This window comes from Gorilla gorilla, chromosome 11 (assembly GCF_029281585.2).
Source record: "Gorilla gorilla gorilla isolate KB3781 chromosome 11, NHGRI_mGorGor1-v2.1_pri, whole genome shotgun sequence".
NCBI classification, from domain to species: domain Eukaryota; kingdom Metazoa; phylum Chordata; class Mammalia; order Primates; family Hominidae; genus Gorilla; species Gorilla gorilla.
In genome coordinates, this window is record NC_073235.2 from 132,825,860 (window position 1) to 132,848,904 (window position 23,045).

Here is a 23,045-nt window from a genome sequence, read left to right on the forward strand (position 1 = left end):
CCGTGTATGCTCTGAATCAGTGTCCAATATATGGTACTCTTTCTCCCGTAGCCAGGATTCATGGGTCCAGGAATCAAGGGGTGGAAGTGGAAGTGGCACCACTCACCATCACCCATAGTGATCCACTAGCAAAATTTTTCTTCTTGTTCTTGTGACATTACGTTCTGCTGGCCTAGAGGTCTTAGTTCCAGAGGGAGGAATGCTGCCAGCAGGAGACACAACAACAATTCCATTAAACTGGAAGTTAAGATGGCTACCTGGACACTTTGGGCTCCTACTACCTTTAAGTCAACAGGCTAAGAAGGGAGTTACAGTGTTAGCTGGGGTGATTGACCTGGACTATCAAGATGAAATCAGTCTACTACTCCACAACAGAGGTAAGGAAGAATATGCATGGAATACAGGAGATCCATTAGGGCATCTCTTAGTATTACTATGCCCTGTGATTAAGGTCAATGGGAAACTACAACAGCCCAATCCAGGAAGGACTACAATTGGCTCAAACCCCTCAGGAATGAAGGTTTGGGTCACTCCACGAGGAAAAAAACCACAACCCACTGAGGTGCTTGCTGAAGGCAAAGGGAATACAGAATGGGTAGTAGAAGATAGTCAATACCAGCTATGACTACATGACCAGTTGCAGAAATGGGGACTGTAATTGTCATGAGTATTTCCTCCTTCTTTTGTTAAGAACATGTCTGTGCATGTATACACTTGTATTAAGAAAATATCTTTATTTTATTTCATTTTTTTACCATGTGACATAAGATTTATTGACTTCATATCAGCATTTGTGTATTGTTAACTTTGTGTAATAGTATTTGGGTTAGGGATTGGTGCATTTCTGGTTGTACAAAGGATAGTTGTGTTATTTTAGATGTAATTATGACCTGACCTTTATTGTCATTATTTGAAGATTATGTATGATCTCAGGAGATGTGTATGGGTTCAAGTTGACAAAGGGTGGACTTGTGATGGTTAATACCGAGTGTCAACTTGATTGGATTGAAGGATACTAAGTATTGATCCTGGGTGTGTCTGTGAGGGTGTTGCCAAAAGAGATTAACATTTGAGTCAGTGGGCTGGGGAAGGCAGATCCACCCTTAATCTGGTGGGCACAATCTAAACAGCTGCCAGTGAATATAAAGCAGGCAGAAAAACGTGAAAAGGAGAGACTGTCCTAGCCTCCCAGCCTACATCTTTCTCCCATGCTGGATGCCTCCTGCCTTTGAACATCGGACTCCAGGTTCTTCAGTTTTGGGACTCAGACAGGCTCTCCTTGTTCCTCAGCATGCAGACAGCCTATTGTAGGACCTTGTGATTAAGGTAATACTTAATAAACTCCTCTTTATATATATATAAACATATATATAAATATATATATAAAGGAGAGTTTTTTATATATGGGAGTTTTATATATATACATAAAATATATATAATATAAATAAAAATATTTATAATTTATAACTATAAATAATATATAATAAAACATATAATTTATATATATTTATATAATAAATATATGATATAAATAGAGAATAAATATAAATTTATATTATATATAAACATATACATTATATATAAATATATAATACAAATAAATATATGTATATATCCTATTTGTTCTGTCCCTCTAGAGAACCCTAATATAGATGCCATTGAATATTGGTCCATAGTAATAAAACACATATTTGCTGTTAATTATCTAGTCCTAATTTCAGCCATTCCTGTTAGAATTGGAGACTATTCCACTTGTAATTTTTATACCCTTTTCTCAGTTACACTTTCCTTCCACCTATAGAGACTAGGGCTGTGACATTTAAGTAAAAGGGGCTATTTTTAAAAATATGGTGTTTAGCCATCTGGGGTAATGTGAGTTATTGAATTGGGGCTACTCCAATCTTTTTTTTTTAAACGTTATTAAAAATGTTAAAAAAATCAATGTTCCAATGTTAAAAAGAAAAGTTTGTAAATTTTCCCCACACTCCTACAATCCCAATCCCTGAATTAATTGATGTTAACACTTTAATATATACTTTGTCTTCTCTTATGCTAGTCTGTGTGTGTGTGTGTGTGTGTGTGTGTGTGTGTGTGTGTGTAAGATGGGACCATTTTTTTTCTTTTTTTTAATTATTTTTATTTGTTTTTATTTTTTTGAGACGGAATCTCGCTCTGTCGCCCAGGCTGGAGTGCAGTGGCGCGATCTCGGCTCACTGCAAGCTCCGCCTCCCGGGTTCATGCCATTCTCCTGCCTCAGCCTCCCAAGTAGCTGGGACTACAGGCGCCCGACACCACGCCCGGCTAATTTTTTTTGTATTTTTAGTAGAGACGGGGTTTCACCGTGTTAGCCAGGATGGTCTCAATCTCCTGACCTTGTGATCTGCCCCCCTCGGCCTCCCAAACTGCTGGAATTACAGGTGTGAGCCACTGCGCCCGGCTGGGGCCATGTGTTTTTATAAAAATATCTACATGAGTCACTTAGGATGCATTCAGTTACAGAGAATAGAAAACCAATTTAATTGGCTTCAACAAGCAAATGTGTTGGTTCATATGGCTAGAAACTTCAAAAGTTAAGACAAGTTTTGGTGTTAGTTTAATTTGGCAGCTCAGAAATTTCTTTAAGGACTGAATTTCTTTTTATGTATCTTTTCTGTAATATCTGCTTCATCCCAAAGCTGGTTCCTCAAGTGATCGAAACATGGCTACCAACAGTCTCCAGAAACACCTCTTCCTACCCGAGGAGTGAGCGTCTCCTCCCCAGCCACTGGGCAGAGTTCTAGGCTTCCTTCTGATTGGACCATGTTGATCATGTGCCTTTCCTGGGGCTGGGGACTGTCCTACGTTGATTGGCTTAGATCTGGTTTATGCGCTGGTTCCTGAAATAAACACCGTGTCAAGAGCAGGATATACTTGCAGTTTAATTTAGCCAAACCTGGACCTATGCTGGAGCTGAGGATGGAGCAAATACCAGCAAAACTGCCTGAATGTTCCCCAGTGCTGTGGGGGTGGAACGGACGCTGAGAAGCTCACCCTAATATCCAATTCACCATGGAAAAAAGACAGGAAGGATATACAGCAAAGTGCCCATGACAGTTATTTTCAAGTGGTGATATTATGGGGAATTTTTATTTTCTTTTTTACGCTTATCTGTATTTTACATTTTTGACAACAAGCATATATTACTTGAATAACTTCAAAGAGAAATGAAAGCTATAAATATGAGGAAAAGCTGGTATATAACACTGGCAAGTAATTAGCAGCTTGAGGGATTTAAAGCAGATGTGTTGGCAAACAGGAAACATGAATTTTCAGAATGGTACCAACGGTGCCTTGCAGAAGCTTCCAATTGCCTTTCTCTTGCCCGTTAGGCAATTCCGTCGTTTCTACAGACTTAATCTGAGATCTCTGAAGGCTAGTCTGGCTTAAAACTACCAGTTTCAGCGGCTTGTATTTTTCTCTTATATTTGGGTGGGGAAGAGTTTTCAGTTTTCCCTTAGAGACACTTTCCCTTGTGGGGCATGATAGTGTGTGCCTCGTTGCAGAAGGACCCCTGTATGCAGAAGTAGAGGCGCTGGCCTCAGGCTCCTCCACTTCCTCTTGGACAGAAGACGCTGAGCATTTTTTCAGGAAGTGGTCACCCCAGTGGTCCCCAGCTTTCTCAGACTTCCTGCAGCTCTGTACACAGTGAATCACAGTGAGACACTGGCAGCAGGCACCACGGAAGGGACCCTCAAATCTGAAGGCTCAAGGTCCTGGGAAAAGATGAAGTGGAGCATGCCTCTTGTTTCCTCCTATTAGATGCTGAGTGTTGGAAGTTCTTCCTAGGATTCACAAAGAAACTCCTGCTCTTCTTCCACATACTTTTTCCTGGGAAAGAAAACTTGTTTCACTGGCAGAAAAGATCCCCACTGTTAAAGTGAGGTAAGGATATCTCATGTCAGGGTAGGCATCTGCATTCTCACTTTGATTTCTGCTTGAAGCTGATTCTCAGCTCTGCACTTTCAGAAATTTGATTTTACTTGACCTATGCCCTTCTGGAGTTTATTATGTTATGATGGTAAGCAATAAACTGGCATTTTAGTGCCATGATGCGAGCTATACTTACCGGAAGGATGGAAATGCTCTAGGTTGAGCAGTCATGCTCTTTTTCTCTTCTCAGTAGGAAAACACAGTGTGGGGAAGGAAATGAGGTCATAAGATGGATATTGGATGGTCTTAAGGAAGCATTTTGTTTCTCCTGGTTATGTCTCCACCCTACCAGAATGTAAATTTCACAAGAGTAAGGACCTTGACTGTCTCATTCAGTATTGTATCCACAGCATCTAGAACAGGCAGAGATACTCAGTGCACATGTAATGAACGAATGAATCAAAGGCTGCCTAGCTGGATGGATGAATCCTTATTTTTCAAGGGTCAGTGTCCTCTGGGAAGTCGTCTCTAACCATTTTTATGGAAGTTAGATGCCCTCCTCTGAGTGTCTACAAGTGCTGGGATTCTGCAGCATTTTTTTCATTTAATTATAGGCATTTTGGCATTTTGCACAGAGCCTGGCACATAGTATATAGGTGTTAAAATAATAATACTGTGGAAGCCTCATAAATATCTCTCAGCATGTGAAAATACTTTAAAGTAGATCAGGATCTTACATTAACCAGAGCTCCGGTGCTGCTTGTGTTGGTGATGCATTAGCAAGTTCTTGCTCCTTGATTTTCATGGCTTCTAAGGGAAGAACCACCCTTCTATTTTCAGCTGTTATTACAATACCATCTATATTTGTTGAACCCACAAAATGTGCTGAATGATTTTAGCGAATTACGTTTCTGGGATCAAATTGGTCGTCTCCTGTTGTTGCATAAAGAGGCGCCTTCATCTCATCAGCAAACCATCTGCAAGTCTTAGGGTAGGACATCTTATTTCTAGTGGGACCTCCTTGAAACAGTACATTCCTCTGGGGTTATGTGGCTTCTTACAGCTTTGGTCACACAAACAGAAGCCCCCAATCTGGTTCCTACTCAGTTTTGGCCCCTCTCTTCTATTGTCTGTGGTCCTCTGTCCACAGACCACACTCCCTCTGACAGGTATGCTTGCTTGACCAGACCACACTTCCTTGGGGTCCAGGTGGGGATTTGCATGGCACCACTCTGAACACACTGAAAGAGCAAATAGCTTCATGTGACCCACAGGCTTGGATCATCCAGAAGTAATATTCATTGTTTTAAGACCAGTGATCCAAAGATCAAGACATAGACCAAGTGGCAAACAGATTTAAGATGAGGGCAGCCTAAAGTCTGAAAAAAAGCTAGATACTCAAGTTACATAAAATTGGCAATAACCAGAGAATGGTCATGTGGGCCTGATTCTTTGGCAGAGTTTGCCACAGCTGAGGATTTAATATTCTCTGTTAATTTATGTGGGCCTGAGCCCATGGATGTGGATGGCTTAAGTGGCCAAGGAAGTGGTGAAAAAGAAAATAGGATCTTCTTAGTTCTATTGGAAAAGTATTTGATAGAACAGTACTGAAGCAACTCTCACTAGACCAGAGTGACACAGTCTTGGATTTATTGAGTGCACATTATGAGCTTTAGGCATCCCAGTCATTGTTCCCTTATCTAAAGGCCATCCTCCTTTCCCAGGGCAGGGAAGGTGCATCTTATACCCATGTTGTCACTTAGATCTGTTCAGTTGTGTTGTTCACTGAGAATCCATGTAATGACTGGTTATTTGTGCTGTGATCGGGTCCTTCTTAACCTGCATCCTGATGGCTTTAAAACCCCAAATGACAAGTCACTGAGCCAAACCACAAAGTTGGCTAGAATCTAAATTTAGTTAACTGTGCCTTTCAAACACTTGTGTTTCCTTAAATTAGGTTCTTTGTTGGCTGAGTCCCTTCTGCAGGCATCGTTTATAAGTTTGCTTTTGTCAGATTTCCTGTCATTTCCTATCCACAGTGCCAGCCTCTTCGCACAGTTCTGGGTGTCTGGAGAGCCTCTTTACCTGCTTCTGTCTTCCTCAAAACAGCCTTATTAACCTTGTGGTGCCCTTGCTTTTTCCAGGAGGCTTTTCTTGCTAGCCTGTGTCTGTACTGACTAGGATTCATCCCAATATTCCTGCTCTGGCTTTTCATGCAAGAGAAGGAAGACTACTTTCCCCAAATCTTCTTGGTAAAAGGAAAAAGGAACTTGCTTTTCACTAATCCAAGGTTTGCAGTTTTCATACATTTCCTCCAATTCAAAAAAATAGGAAATTGATATGTTTTTGCCACCTCTCTCATAACCCATACCAGTGTTCACTCCTGATCCATCCCCAAATCAATGAAATAAATTTTTTGAGGACAGAGGTCCTATCCCATTCATCTCTGCAGGTCCAGTGCTTAGTGTAGTTCCTGACACATGGCAGGTGCAAAATACATGTTTACTGAGTGGAGGAATGGATAAATGAATGAGTGAATGTATAAATGGAGAAATTGAGATGGGGCCATATATTGAAAAATTGTAATTGATTATAAGTTATTTGCTCATTCAAAAGTGGTTTAATGATAATATAGCTGGAGTTTTCAAAGTTAGTAATTTTCTTTGTCACTAATACTTAGAATGTAAGTTCTTTTGAAAAATACAAAATATAGTTACAAATAATGTTTTCAAAAATAGCCCTAATAACAGTAATATAATTTCTACTTGAAAATAAGTTTATTAAAGTAAAAGAGAAATATAATGATGATCTAAAAAAATCACAAGGATAAGTACTGAGTTAGCTATTTTCTCTCTATGTATGATTCAAATTTGTATGCTGATTCTAAAAGGCAAATATAAATGCTAATGAAAGTAACCAAAAACATTAATAACTTGACTTATGTGGACTTTGCTATGGAAAAATGCAAGTCCATTCAAATAGTAATAGAATTCGCTGTGATAGGTCGGCTTCTAACTCTGCCAAAAAAACTTTATAAATATATCAGCTTCCAATAAGTGAGATAAATCAATTAAACAGCAATTAAGTAAAAGTTCAAGTTAATAATCAATTATATGCTAAGTAAAAGTTCTCAGAGCAGGCAAAAGGTTAAGTTATTCCATGGATTTTCAGTTTCAGATATTTAAAATCATACAGCTTTCAGATCTGGGGAGGCAACTCTGCATGGTGTGAACAAACACAATATGCATTATGCAGAGACATCTAATAAAGATAGAAGTATCTAACCAAGCAATACATATTACAAGCAGATTTCGAAATTGAGGGATTTCTTTTTCATCAGTGAAACAAATCACAGCATGTGTAAAAGGTTAGTAAAAATAGCTATGTGTAAATTGTGCTTTGATTTAGGGAAATAGAATTAAGCCTGGAAGAAAGTTCACACTAGTCTCCAATGCTAAGTCAGAGAGAGAAAATGAAAGAGCTTTGTGGAATCTGCCAAGACTCTTTGTGGATTTCAACTTTGCCAAGATTGTTCCGATAAAGCATCTGGTTTATGGCTAAGGAGAGGCGTGGCCTGCTGAGACAGAAAGATTGTGTCTTGCTGCGTTAGGATGAGGCCGCTATCTCAACTATTCTGTGAGGGAAAGCCATTTGACTATGGAGGATAGCCTACCAGCACAGCACAAAACTCACCATCTTGGCTGCTCTGTGTTGTGTTACAAGCTCTAATAATCTAAAGGTCCTACATAGGCAAATTAACTTGTAACTAGCTTAATAATTGCAGTAAGGCAACATTAAAATAGCTTCAGCATATTTTAGAAGTAAATGTTAGAAGATGAACTCAATAGAGACAAGGCAATTGACCAAAGACAAAATCCTTTCAGATGCTGGGAAATGTTATTGGCAATGAATCATATGCTCAGCCACGTATGGCTTGCTGTTTGCTCTTTGTAGTTTATTGACATCAATTGACCTTCGACATCTGGAGAGACAAGGAGAAAAGGAGGAAGACCATATGTTTACTGTATGCCAGGAAACTGTCACAGGTTTTGGATTGTATAAACTCCATGACATCAGAGACTTGGTGTGTGTTGGTCAACCCCAGCACTTAAATCCATGCTGGGGACACATAGGTAGTTGGAATTCACCACTTGATTGAATAAATGTTCATCTGTTGAGCTTGCTACTTTTGTTCCCTGGTTAGTTCTGTGCTTAGTTCCTTGGTTATTTCTGTGCCTGCAGAGAACTCCATCCATCCAAGTAGAATTGATTGACTTTTAGCCAGTATATTATGATTTCTTATAAGTGCATTATTTAAATTTCTATTAGAATTCATGAAATATGTTATTTGTTACATATGACACCATTATAGTTAATATTGAACAATCTTTTTCTGAAATCTTGGAATGACCCCTGTGCCTTATTTCTCTTATGTCTGTCTCTCTCTCTCTCTCTCTCTCTATATATATATATATATGTATATATGTATATATACTCTCTCTCTCTCTATTTTTTGGGAGACAATTTAGTCTGTATATATATAGAGAATATATCTATATATAGAGTATATATAGTAAATGCTTGAGCATATATATTATATATAATAGCATATATATACTATATATAGTAAATGCTTGATCACATATATGTATATATAAAGGATAGTAAAATATGTCATTAAATTGTATCCTCTGTTCATATAGGTGTTATTGTTACTGTAATAAGTTAGAATCACACATACTCATCATTATCAAAATTGTAAAATGAGAAGAGCTTCTCTGCCATTATTAGCAGCTACTTCTTTCCAATACTCCCCTCTTGAATATTTATTTATATTCAAGGTTTGGGAATTTGTTTCACCCTGCCCTGTCCACGAGTAGTGTTCAGTAAAGATGCATGTGCATATTGTTTTTGAAAATATGTTTTTAAACATATTTTAGAAAAGGACGATGTTCTATTAAAGCAAGGTGGTGAGTCTCTAGATGAACGAATCTTATGAGTACTTAAAGAATGCCTGTAGACCAAAATTTTGGTCAGAAAAAAAATTGGAAAGAAAGCTGGAGAATTCGCTTTATATGAAAAGAGGCAGGTTAAGACTATAAAAGCCAACTGCCTGGGAAACCACTCATTAGAAAAAAGTGCCATTCTCTATCTTCAGAAGTCACAGGATATACCTAAATAGGCTTTGTGATTTCACTCAGTTCTCCGTGTCACACCTCTGAAGTGTCTCCGGAGGATTAACAATCACAGTGAATATTTAGTAAATGCTTGACCTTGATGTTGAGTTCCTGGTGCTCAGTAAACACTGGTTCCCTCCCTTCCTTCCTGCCTGCTTTGAGGAGGAGAAATCCAAAGCCTCATGGACTGAAGTGATTTTTAAAATACCAAATAAGTAAGTCTACAATTAGATCAGAGAAAAAGACGAGTTTGAAGAGAAGGGAGCATGTTTACTGTGGGCGAGGAGGAGGTCTGATCATTAGGGTAGATTGTAACAGCCATTTTGGAATGGCCTTCGGCCAGCAGCTGCTGAGCATTTGAACTCATTTCTGCAGTTCTTTCTCAGCTGATGTGTTCTTCCCATCAGCGGTGAGTCAGATTCTGGCCCTGACCTTAGTGGCAGACACTGGCCAACTGACCGTAAGCACCGCCCCTGCCCCAAAGGCCTCCTCCCTCTCAGAGATCAGAGATCTTTCCTCCTTTAGAAATTCCACATGTAGGTTCTAGGGGAGTCTAGCTGGACCCATGGGTAAGCCATTCTCAGCCTCCTGGCAATACGATAGTAACTGGTAGATGCTTTTCCCTATATTCGTGTGCTCAGGCTGCCATAACAAAATACAACAGATTGGATGGGCTAAACAGCAGAAGTTTATTTTCTCACAGTTCAAGAGGCCAGAAGTCCAAGATCAAGGCTCTGGCAGGGTTGCTTTTCCCCGAGGCTCCTCTTCTTGGCTTGCAGACGGCTGTCCCCTTGCTCCCTCTCTGCATGGTGTTCTCTCTCAGTGTGTGCATTCCTGGTGTATTTCTCTGTCCTAATCTCCTCATGTTCTTCTTGTAAGGACACAAGGACACCAGTCATATTGGATCAGGGCCACCCTAATAGCCTCATTTCATCTTAAAGGCCCTATCTCTAAATACAGTCACATTCTGAGGTACTAGAGGTTAGGACTTCCACAGATGAAATTTGGGAGACATAATTTAGTCTATAACAACCACTCAGTTGCTCAGTCTTTTTTCTGTGTTTAAATTCACACACACCAATATGACACTTGGAAAAAAGCTAAACAAACAACAATAGCAAAAGCAATGGTCTCAGAAATCAGAAGAGCTGGGTTTGAGGCCAGGCTTCGCCATTAACCAACATCTCCCTTCACCTCCGTATTCCTGGTCACTGCCTCTCATGAAGCAGGGATGAGACCACCACTCATTTTTCCAGCCTCTGCAGCCTGTTGGGAGGACCGAGTGAGAAGATGTGTGGGGAGCCCTTCACGGCTGTTCAATGTTGACCATCACTTATGTGGGGGCTCCTGGTCCAGTGGCTTAGAGAGTGGGCTCTGGAGTTAAACTGCCTGATCCAAATTCCAGAGTCACTGTCATGAGCTGGTAAACCTTGGCTAGGTGATTTCCTTCCTCTGTCCCTCAGTTTTCTTTTCTGAAAAATGGGAATGATGATAGCTGATATGGTTTGGCTGTGTCCCCACCGAAATCTCACCTTGAATTATAATAATCTCCACCTGTCAAGGGTGACAGGTGTAGATAATTGAATCATGGGGGGTGGTTCCCCCATACTGTTCTCGTGGTAGTGAATAAGTCTCGTGAGATCTGATGGTTTTATAAATGGGAGTTCCCCGGCACAAGCTATCTTGCCCACCACTGTGTAAGACGTAGCTTTCTCCTCCTTTGCCTTCTGCCATGATTGTGAGGCCTCCTCAGCCATGTGGAACTGTGAGTCTGTTTAATCTCTTTTTCTTTATAAATTACCCAGTCTTGGGTATACCTTTATTAGCAATGTGAGAACTGACTAATACAGTAGTGCTGACTTTATAGGCTTATTGTACAGATTAAAGAAGTCAGCACTCACTAAGACTGTGTCACAGTGAACAACCCAGCACATATTTTCTATGATTATGTTTTGTATGGGTCATCAACCTCTTGTGCTCCCTTCCAGTCTAGCCCCATCTCTCACATCCAGTGCCCCCTTGGTTTTCTCCTGAAAGGGGGTGTCTTTAGCAATGGTGGTGGGCTTACAGTGGCCTTACAGTCCCTCAGAGATGAGAGAAGTGAGAAATTTCCCCAGCCTGGTGCCCCAGAGCCTGTGATGAGGCCAAGTGTATTAGTCCATTTTCACAGTGCTGGTAAAGACAACCTGAGACTGGGAAGTAAAAGAGGTTTAATGGACTTACAGACTCAGTTCTACATTGCTGGGGAGGCCTCACAATCATGGCAGAAGGAAAAAAGGAGCAAGTCATGTCTTACATGGATGGCAGCAGGCAAAGAGAGCTTGTGTAGAGAAACTCCCATTTTTAAAACCGTCAGATCTCATGAGGCTCATTCACTATCACGAGAACAGCGCAGGAAAAAACCCATCTCCCATAATTCAATCACCTCCCACCGGGTTCCTCCCATGACATGAGGGAATTGTGGGAGTTACAATTCAAGATGAGATTTGGGTGGGGACACAGCCAAACTATATCATTCCACCCCGACCCCTCCCAAGTCTCATGTCCTCACATTTCAAAACCAATCATGCTTTCCCAACAGTCCCCAAATTCTTAACTCATTTCAGCATTAACTCAAAAGTCCACTGTCCAACATCTCATCTGAGACAAGGCTTTTCTGCTTATGAGCCTGTAAAATAGAAGGCAAGTTATTTACTTCCTAGATACAATGGAGGTACAGGCATTGGGTAAATACAGCTGTTCCAAATGGAAGAAATTGGCCAAAACAAAGGGGCTACAGTCCCTATTCAAGTCTGAAATCCAACAAGTCAGTCAAATCTTAAAGCTCCAAAATGATCTCCTTTGACTCCATGTCTCACATCCGGGTCACACTGATGCAAGAGGTGGGTTCCCATGGTCTTGGGCCACTCCGCCCCTGTGGCTCTGCAGGGTACATCCTCCCTCCTGGCTGCTTTCACAGGCTAGTGTTAAGTGTCTGCCACTTTTTCAGGCACACAATGCAAACTGTTGGTGGATCTACCAATCTGTGGTCTGGAGGACGGTGGCCGTCTTCTCACAGCTCCATTAGGCAGTGCCCCAGTAGGGCTCCCCCACCCACATTTCCCTTCTGCACTGCCCTGGCAGAAGTTCTCCATGACACCAAGGTGGCAATTGCCCTCCATGGAAGGAAGCTGTCTCACTCTGCCCAAACTCCCTGACACGTCTCTGCTGCTGGCCTGGAGGTGCACAGGACAGAGAGGAGTCTCTTTCAGAGACGTCATGATAGTGGCTCTAGAATTTGGACAAGACAGTTCAACTAGAGAGCCCACTCTTTAAGGCACCAGTCCAGGAGTCCCCACATAAGTGATGGTCGACATCCAATGGCTATGAAGGGCTCAGCACACAGATTCATCAGCCTCTTGGAGAAATGATTCAAGGTGCATGTACTGTTGCAGAGCCACCAGAGCCATCTTTTCATACTGATGTAGAAATAAAGACCAACCAGATGAGAACAAGCAAAGGCTATGTATTCAGAGCTTGGATTTTGGCAGAGACTCAAAGGCAGGCAGAGTGAGGAAGCTTCATAATGGAAAAAAGGGAAGGCTTCAGGTGTGCCTTGATTGGAGGCTGTTAACATGGGGAAGCTGTGGGCAGTTAAGTAGAAACAGGACATCCTATGTGATAGGTTAGGGGAGCATATTTAGCTCTCTCTGACTGGTCCTAAGTTGGAAATTTGGATTTAGGAAAGCTGTCAGTTATTAATCAAGTCCTGGCCTTTGGGGGTGGGTTATTACAGGGGCTATTGTTTGCTTCCTGGATTGTTACTAGAGATAGCAGTCTGACTCCTGCAAGTCTGACTTACATCAGGCTGGCTTCCTAGGTGGTTACTGGAGATAAGGGTTGGTTTCCTGGGCTGGGTGCTGCAGGTTGTGAGTCAAAGTTCTATTTTTATATGTGGTCTGGTCATATTTGTTTGTATGTTCAGTTTCTCTTGGAGGACAGCATGTTGTCCACAGGGCTCTTACAAGGAGATCTCTCAGGCTTCATTGTTCTTGTATAAATCTGGGCCAGTCCTTAACACCAATCTGCTTCCTGCAGGACTTTTGCAGAGAATGGCAGTGGCTGCCTTTTATTTTGTCAGGGTACTTGTGGATATAATGTAATTTTTTGCTGAAGTCTCTTGGCTCCAGGTCTTATTTCAAAGCTAAAACCAAAGTAACATTTTGGGCCAGAAGGAAGCAGGTGTTTCCCATTTTAGAATTTCAGAAGAAGAAGGCTCTAAGAATGTGGCTAAGTGGAGTAAACATGTATAGATGGGAGCTAATTACATAAGTTTGGTTGCCACAAGCTCTTGATCTATGCAAATATGCTTCTGAGAAGAAATGTGAATTTGGAGACTGGGAGATTCTTTCTGCATGTATGATACTGAATAAATTACTAATCTTCCTGAGGTCTTATACATAAATTAAAGGCAATAAAACCAGGCCTCAATGATTTTGCAGATATCCAACCCTCCTGGAGATACCACATGTACAAAAAGTATTCTGAGCCACTTTCTATGGTAGTATTGTCCTCACTGTGCAAATTTCTCCTTTGCTGGGCTGCCTGCTCTGCAGAAGAGCTCATTTCAAATGCCACTATGCACAGGTGGGCATCTCATGCTGGCTCTTAACCCGTGGCATGTGCTGCTACTAATTTTAATTGTGCAAGTCTCTTTACTGCTTACAAAATGGATTTTAACCCTTGGAATAGTATCAAGGTCCTCCAGATCTGGTCCTGGCCTTAGTCTGTCCCTAGTGCTCTAAACAAGTCCTTACTCTCACAAAACCCAGATATATACTCATTGTCTCCTGAACATACCAAGTTTGGTTTCACTTGGGCTCTCACAGTTTTCCTTTGCCTGGAATCTGCATGGCTCCTTTCCCCTCCCCAACTCACCCCTGACCCTGCTTTGCTCTGGTTTTTATCCACGAAAGGCCTGATTCAAGCCTCACCTCCTCCAGGATGTCTTCTCTGACTGTATCAGACCATGGTGATCTGATTCCTTTTATTTCTGAACAACTCTCCCATAGCACACTTGGCTTTCTTATTCTTTTGGTAACTGGGTAAAACTATACATGATGTTTTTGGTTATCTATATCATATTCTGCATCTTCCACTGGACAGTAAGCTTCAGTATGTCAGCAACTATTTTTTTTTTTTTTCCACACAGGATCTCACTCTGTTGCCCAGGCTGGGGTGCAGTGGTGCAATCATGGCTCACTGCAGCCGCAACTTCCCTAAGCTCAGGTGATCCTCCTGCCTCAGCCTTCTCAGTAGCTGGGACTACACGTGTGCACCACTATAGCTGGCTAATTTTTCTATTTTCCGTAGAGACAGAGCTTTGCAATGTTTCTCAGGCTGGTCTCAAACTCCTGGGCTCAAGTGATCTGCCTGCTTTGGCCTCCCAAAGTGCTGGGATTACAGGTGTGAGCCACTGTGCCCGGGCTCAGTGACTGTTTTACTACCTTATAACCTCACTGCTTAGGATTATGCATTGTATGTTTCAATGCTCAATAAAGGTTCGTTGAGTACAATGATGAAACAATATGCCATGTTGATTAATGTGTTAAGCATATTAGAAAACTAAAGGAACCAGTCCCTGCTGGTCCCAGCAATAAATAGTTGCCTGAAACCATTTCAGATCCAGAGGGAGGGCGTTTTGGGGACTTAGCCTTTATCATGGTTGCATCTGCAGTAATTCAAGGGGAAAAAAGAATAGCTTTAAAATTTTTATTGTAACAGAAACAAAGTGACAGCCACTGCATGCCCTATGGAGGGTTTTGGGTCTTGGAACACAGCTAGGCAAAGCCCAACCCATGGCCCTGAGGGTTCTGACAAATGGAATGGGGCAGGTGTGGGGGGCAGGTGGTGAGCCCCCATGCAGGTGCAGGGAGTCTTTTTGAGCAGAAATGAAAAATCCAGCAGGGATGCTTCAAAAGATGACTGGGATTCTGGGCAGAATGGGGGTGAGGAGCAAGACCAAATAATGGGGACTATCACCCGTCAGCTGGGCCAACCCTGGCAACAGTGAGCCCAGGATTGTGTGTTAAGAGGCCTAAGCAGACAAGGAGACCAGCACTATTGTGGACTCTGCTGGCAGCCACCTCCCTGTGTCTCGGGGTCGGCTGGGTTTCAGGTCCAGGGAGGGGACATTGCAGGACAAGGCAGGCTCTGTCCTAGAGAGCCAGGGCTTCTATTCAGATCAGCAAGAAAAGGCTCAGGCATGGAGAAATATCATGAGGGTGTTTTGGGGTTAGGGCAGGGGTGATCTTGTTCTCAGGAATAAAGTAAAAGCACGGATGCTCTGGGCCCAAGTTCAGAGTTGGCTTTGAGGATGTGAGTGAGGATGACTGTAGAAATAGATGTGGAGCCTGGTGATGCTGGTGATGCTGCCCAGCTCCAAGGACCACAGAAGCAAAGCGACTTCAATATCCAAAGTCACAGTCCTTGTTAGCAGCAAATCTAGGCTTCAAGCCACATTCGTGTGATCCGCCTAGTCCAGGGGCGGAGGATTTGTTCTAACTTACCAGGATTTTCATACAGTCTTCATTAGGGCTCTCAGTTTCTATGGTGGTGCCAAGACAGTTTCAGGGTGTGCTCTGACAGTGAGCGATTCAGGAAAAAGGACTTGATGGGAGCAGATATGCATTTTCCTGCTTAATATTAAGAGGTTTTTGTGTTAGATCTTGATCAAAAAGTCTGACCTTTAAAGACATCTGCAGTTCAAAGATGATGACTTTCACAATGACAATGACCATTACAATTTCAGTTCCTCTCTGAAGAGCTGGAGAGAAGAGAAAATAAATGCCTGGAGTTCAAAAACAAGACAATGGCACCAAAAATCCATCAGAAAAAAGAAAGTTTTCCTCAAAAAGAGGATAACACAATACCCAGGGGGGAAAATTATGCCTTCAGTGAGGGATTTCATAAAGAGTTATGACATTTCAGATTCTCGGGAAGTTAAAATAGTTGTATCTCCATTGTGATATGCCCTTTAGGAAATCAATATAATTTATTGTGCCTCTTCAGGGCCCATTTTTTATACTTTGAAGTCTACAGGACAGAGTGAAGGAATAGAAACTCATTTAAGATAGTTCAAATAATAGAGGGGTGTATTATATTTTCAGAATCCGAGGACAGAAATTGCAGGGCATCTCAGTGGAACTGGAAATTCAGGAGCAAAAGTTGTTTTGTCTTCTTGCAAGGGCCTTTGTGGACACTCAGGGGCCTCATAGTCTCACTTCTCTCTGCTTCTCTCCTACCTCCCTCTGTGTCTTCTGCTCACAACATGACTGGCAGGCTAATTGCATGACATTACTCTGAGACTACATTCTTTGTGTACCTTGTGTTGGGTTTTTGAGAGACATACTCTGACTCAGTGCAGTCTAGTGAATGACTTGCAATGAGTCAGATGCCAATCAACTTTGCTGGGGGAGAAGGTGATGCTGTAGTTGAGGATGAAGGAGCAAGGCAGCAAAGGCTTACAGGGTACATCACTTTGGATGGGGTACAGGTGGGGTGGGGCAGGCAACAGTCAGTATCTGCATCATAGACTATCATGGCAACAACAATGATGCTATAATTTGGGTGTTCTCCCAGGCTGCCACACAGTGGCATTGCTGGGCACACTTGAGAAAACTTTATGAAGTTACCACGCACAGCTTGTCATTTTGGTGGTCCCATTACCTCAGCAACCCTGAGATCCCAGTATCTTCCTAGATACTAGAAAAGGATGCATAAGCAGTAAAACCTTGACCTGAATTTGAGCAATTTTCTAAGTACAAAGAGTATATCTTTCAAACCTTTGCGTGTGTGTGGATAATTTGTGTATATGTCCCTCCCCTGAAATATTAATATAAATAACACCCAGAATCTGATATTCATAGGTTTGGGGAAAGTGTGTGGGGTATTTTTCTTTGCTTTAAATCTGGTGGGTTTTGGCGTTTTTGCATTTGCCCAGTGTTTTAATCCTCTGATCTATGGGCTCTGGAATAAAGAGCTGCAAAGCAGATTACACCATTGGATGTGTTGTCAGCTACGGTGTGGTCACACTGTCAACAGCAGAGGGCTAGTTTAGAAAAAAACTCAGCCATTTGAATCAATAACTCTAGTCCTAATGGTCTCATCAGCTAAGGCTGAGGGCCTGTCTTTCACTCAACCTAAAATTGGTGCCCTCATTTGATTTTGAAAGCAATAGGAGTAAGTCAGAGTTATTTGTTTGGCTTACAAACTTGACTACTGTGTACACTGAATTGGCTTCAGTGAAATCCTTTTAATGTCTTTAACTTCAGACCCTGGCCAGTGTTTTTAGCAGTGTGCTCTACGGTGTATGAGCAGTTAGGCAGGTCTTGGGAATATACTTGTTTTTAGAAACTGAGAAATAGTCCATGGTTAATGTGAAGGAAAGAAGTTTGGCTTTTCCCATTATACTAATTAAGGGTGGATTCAGCTGCATATAATAAAAATACAGCCACAAAATAACAGTGGCTTCCAAAAGTTAGAGATAGATTTTTTTTTTCTTTTTCTTTAAGACAGGGTCTGGCTCTGTCACCTAGACCTGAGTGCAGTGGTGCAATCACAGCTCACTGCAGCCTTGACCTCCCAGCCTCAAGTGATCCTCCAGACTCAGCCCCCCCAAGTAGCTGGGCTTACAGGCACATGCCACCATACCTGGCTAATTAAAAATAAATTTTTTTTTTGTAGGAACAGGGTCTCACTATGTTGTCCAGGCTGGTCTTAAACTCTTGGGCTAAAGTGATCCTCCCACTTCAGCCTCCTAAAATGTTGGGATTACAGATGTGAGCCACAGCGCCCAGCCGTTTTTTTTTCTTATGTAAAACAAACCTGGAGGTACATAATCCAGGCCTGTATGGCAGCTCCACAGTCAACAAGCTCATTCTCTTCTGTTGTGCCATGATTACTGTGCCACCTCATGACTCAAGATGGCTGTTAGTGTGCCTATCATCACATGCACACTCCAACAGAAAGCAGGAAGGAGCAAAGAAGGGTCTGCACCTTTCTTCTGTAGACACTTCCTAGAAGTTACACAAAATACTTACTTTTTCTTATGTCAAACTGGTCAACATTTAGTCACATGGGTATGCCTAGTGATATGGTTTGGCTCTGTGTCCCCACCCAAATCTAATGTTGAATCATAATTCCCAATGTTTGGGGAGGGACCTGGTGGGAGGTGATTGGATCGTGGTGGTGGATTTCCCCCTTGCTGTTCTTGTGATAGTGAATGACTTCTATTGAGATCTGGTTGTTTGAAGGTGTATGGCACTCCCCCCTTCACATTCTCTCTCTCCTGCCACCAGGTAAAGAAGATTCTTGCTTCCTCTTTACGCGTCCGCCATGATTGTAGGTTTCCTGACGCTTCCCCAGCCATGCTGAACTGTGAGTCAATTAAACCTCTTTACTAATTACCCAATCTCAGGCAGTTCTTTATAGCAGTGTGAGAATGGACTAATACAGAAAGTTGGTGCCAGGAAAGTAGGGCATTGCTATAAAGATACCGGAAAATGTGGAAGCAACTTTAGAACTAGGTAACAGGCAGAGATTGGAACAGTTTGGAGGGCTCAGAAGACAGGAAGATGAGGAAAGTTTGGAACTTCCTAGAGAGCTGTTGAGTGGTTGTGACCAAAATGCTGATAGTGATATGGGCAGTGAAATCCAGGCTGAGTGGTCTCAGATGGAGATGAAGAACTTATTGGGAACTGGAGTAAAGGTCATTCTTGCTGTCCTTTAGCAAGGAGACTCGTGGCATTGTGCCCCTGCTCTAAAGATCTGTGGAACTTTGAACTTGAGAGAGATGATTTAGGGCATCTGGCGCAAGAAATTTCTAAGCAGCAAAGTGTTTAAGATGTGACCTGGCTATTTCTAAAAGTGTACCCTCATATTTGTGAAGAAGGACATGGTCTGAAATTGGAACTTATATTTAAAAGGGAAGCAGAGCATAAAAGTTTGGAAAATTTGCAGCCCGACCATGTGGTAGGAAAAAAAAAAACTCTTTTTCTGTGGAGGAATTCAAGGCTGCAGAAATTTGCATAAGTAAAGAAGAGCCAAATGTTAATAGCCAAGACAATGGGAAAAATGCCTCCAGGACATTTCTGAGACCTTTGTGGCAGCCCCTTGCATTGCAGTCCTGGAGGCCTATGAGGGAAAAATTGTTCCGTGGGCCAGGCTCAGGGCCATGCTACTCTGTGCAGCCTCGGGACATGATGCCCTGTATCCCAGCTGCTTCAGCTCCAGCCATGACTAAAGGGGGCCAAAGTACAGCTTGGGCCATGGCTTCAGAGGATGCAATCCCTAGGTCTTGGTGGCTTCCACGTGGTGTTGGGCCTGCAGGCGTGCCAAAGTCAAGAGGTGAGGTTTGGGAACCTCCGCCTAGGTTTCAGATGGTGTATGGAAATGCCTGAATGTCCAGACATAAGTCTGCTGCAGGGGCAGAGCCCTCACAGAGAACCTCTACTAGGGCAGTGCAGAGGGGAAATGTGGGGTTGGAACCTCCACACAGAGTCCTCACTGGGGCACTGCCTAGTGGAGCTGTGAAAAGAGGGCCACCATCCTTCAGACCTCAGAATGGCAGATCCACTGACACCTTGTACTGTGCACCTACAAGTTGAGTGCCACAGGCACTCAATGCCACCCTATGAAAGCAGCTAAGGGGCTGCAGAGCCACAGGGTTAGAAGTTCCTGAGGCCTTGGGAGCCCACCCCTTGCATCATTGTGTCCTGGATGTGAGACATTAAGTTAAAGGAGATTATTTTGGAGCTTTAAGATTTAAAGACTGCCCTGCTGGGTTTTGGACTTGCATGGGACCTGTAGCCCCTTTGTTTTGCCCAACTTCTCTCTTTTGGAATAGAAGCATTTACCCAATGCCTGTACCGCCATTGTATCTTGGAAGTAACTAACTTGTTTTTGATTTTACAGGCTCATATGTGAAAGGGACTTGCCTTATCTCAGATAAAACTTTGGAATTGGACTTTTGAGTTAATGCTGGAATTAGTTAAGACTTTGGAGGACTATTAGGAAGGCATGATGGTGTTTTGAAATGTAAGGAGGACATGAGATCTGGGAGGAGCCAGGGGTAGAATTATATGGTTTGGCTCTGTGTCGTCACCCAAATCTCATATGTTGCATTTCAGTCCCCAATGTTGGGGGAAGAACCTGGTGGGAGGTGGTTGGATCATTGGAGGCAGATTTCCCCCTTGCTGTTCTCATGATAATGAGTGGATTCTCATGAGATCTGGTTGTTTGAAGGTGTGTGGCACTTCCCCCTTTGCTCTCTCTGTCTTCTGCCAGCATGTGCAGAAGGTGCTTGCTTCCCCTTCACCCTTCCACCATGAGTGTAAGTTTCCTGAGGCCTCCCAGCCATGCTTCATGTACAGCCTGTGGAACTGGGAATCAATTAAACCTCTTTTCTTCATAAATTACCCAGTCTCAAGTAGTTCTTTATAGCAGTGTAAGAACAGACAATACATCTGGCTTACATGGAGAAAAGAAATAAATTTTAGCTGGTTAGCTGTGTCCTCAGCCAAAAATTGGGATTCTTAATACTAAGGAAGGAAGAATGGGTATCAGGAGGCAAAATTATTTCAAGGATCAGTTTGCTTTCAACCAAGTAAAGTATAAAGAAAGACAGTGGATGGGTTATGGTCACCGCAAACATATACTCTGCTTTTCAGCATGACATACAAATACAGAGTTAACTGTTCAGGATGCCAGAGAACTTTAGTTGTGTTATATTCACAGTTTTCAAAGAGAATGGCATCAATAAGAACACTGACCTGGTTTAAACATGGAAATCCATAACTTTAAGCAAGTTTGAGACAGCAGCATGAAATATATTCTTTCACAGAAGTTTATGTGTGGCATTTCTTTAGAGAAAGCATCCATTTCTGAATCAGTCAGGATTCAGTTCTAGCAAATAAGAATCATCACCCTAGGTATTTTAAGCAGAAAGGACCTAATACAGGAATCAGATGCTGACAAAGTCCCTAGAAAGCTGAAGGCAATCAAACCCCATGCCTGATTGATGTCAAGAGTAAACCACTGCAACCAGCATGATCTAGAGGTTAAGCAGCTGCCACCACCACAGCTCCTCCTGCCCCTTGACACTCATGCCTTTGTGACTTTGCTTGCCAGAAGGAATAGTGAGAGGGAGACGGCCTCCACTCCCTTCCATCTTCCAAATCTTACATCATTGCTTCTAACTGGTAGAACCTAAGTGGCATCCAGAACTCTAAAAGTAAAGAAGTCTTGGAAATGTAGTTCTGAGTTTCATAGATTTGGCAATGCTGGAAGTTACCACAAAAGGAGGGTAAAATGAAGATTGAATGAGCCAATCCGTAGGATCTGCCTTTACTGCATTTAATTTTACCTACAGGCAACAACAGCAGCAAAAACAACAGATAGCATTTATTGAGCAACAACGGCAACCCTAACATGATGCAAGCTATTTTATAAACAATATGTCACATCCTCACAACAATTTTATACATAGGTATAATTATTTCTGATTCTAAAATGAGAAAAAGCTGAGGCTTACAATGGCCTTACATAAACCTAGGAGGTCAGGGCCTTCCCTTTAACATTTGTCTTATACACTACTTGGCCCAAGGTGATCATTTCCTCACTGTTGAGAGTTGGGCCAATTGCATGGGAGATTCAGGCCTCAATTCTCCACTGTGCTTTGGGTGTGGACACCTGGATCATGGAAGAAAGCCTTTTTCACCCATTGTTTTGATTACATTCTCCTGTCCTCAGGCCTTCCTTGTTTTCAGGCTCTAGTGGTTTCTACTACATTTTGACTTCAAGTTTTCTTGCTTCTCTCTAGGTGTTCTAAGTCTTGCCCCTCTCCAACCCCAACTTTGAGAAAACAAAGCATCACTTTTTCTTTTCCATGGCTCAAGTATCTTTCCAGGGAAGGCATCAGGTCTTAGTACCTTTGTCCCTCAGGGGACCCAACACAGGGCCTGGTGGACTGTAGGCCCTCAGATTAAGAAACGGATTCATCAACCAATAAAACATACCTTTCTCCAAACCCCTTCCCCATAAAAGCCAAGCTCTCTCTTTATTTTGATTAACATTTTTTTTTTCCTGAGTCTGCTTGCTAGGGAACTGTTGAAATATTAAGCCATCTAAGAGCAAAGGATATCTTTGTTCCCCAGAAAATAAAAGTAAAAAAATTTACCAAGCTTAACTTATATGTAAGTCCTAGATCTAATATAAGTCATTTAATTTATCCTTAAAACGTAGAAAACTATTAAAACTCTATTTTCTGATCTCAAAGGTGACTTCTGCTTGTAACATTAAGTGCTAAGTGGTAGTTTCATACTTTCAAATACAAATTATCAATTTTAAAATTAAAAAAATTTTGAATTGGGAATCTAAGTGGTGTAAAAGTCAAAGGGTTCAAAATGATATTTAGTAAAAAAAAAAAAAACAAACAAAACTTTTCCTCTCCATTTTCCCAGGTCTCCCACTCTTCTCTAAGAGTCAACCAATGTTAACAGTTCTTCTGTGTTTTCCTTAAGAGATGATCTACAAAAGGCAAAGTATTGAGAATTTATCATTTGTAAGATAATTTTGGTTTTGATATCATAGATTTAGATTGGAAAGTTGTTTAAACTGGTATTTAGAGTTATAATTTCTGTCACAAATGAGAGTTCATGATATCAGCAATAATTAACTTCATGATGTGAAAATCCTTTGCACCCCTGGGAACCTTAAACTTTGGGCAAGATACAAAAGGGAAGGGAAGAGAGGAAGTGGTAGGTAAAGTTACTTGCAATTGTTGAGAGTTCTTGTAAAATGTTCGTTGCTCATATTGAATGGTGCAATGATAGTGAGTTTAAAGTCAGATAGTGTGGGAGGTTTGGGCAAATGTTCAGAGAAGATATAGCTTTCATCAAGCTCTAAGAATAAATTGCTTTA

The 23,045-nt window shown here is 41.9% G+C and overlaps 1 protein-coding gene across 1 annotated transcript in view; it reads left to right on the forward strand.

The window, feature by feature from the left end:
- The first annotated feature begins 2,808 nt into the window (after positions 1 to 2,808).
- SP140 (SP140 nuclear body protein) overlaps positions 2,809 to 23,045 on the forward strand; it is a 188,617-nt gene continuing 168,380 nt past the window's right edge. The window contains exons 1-2 of the mRNA XM_063695265.1: positions 2,809 to 3,921; positions 18,425 to 18,503. The gene's annotated coding sequence lies outside the window, so the exon portion shown is untranslated. The remainder of the gene's footprint in view (positions 3,922 to 18,424; positions 18,504 to 23,045) is intronic.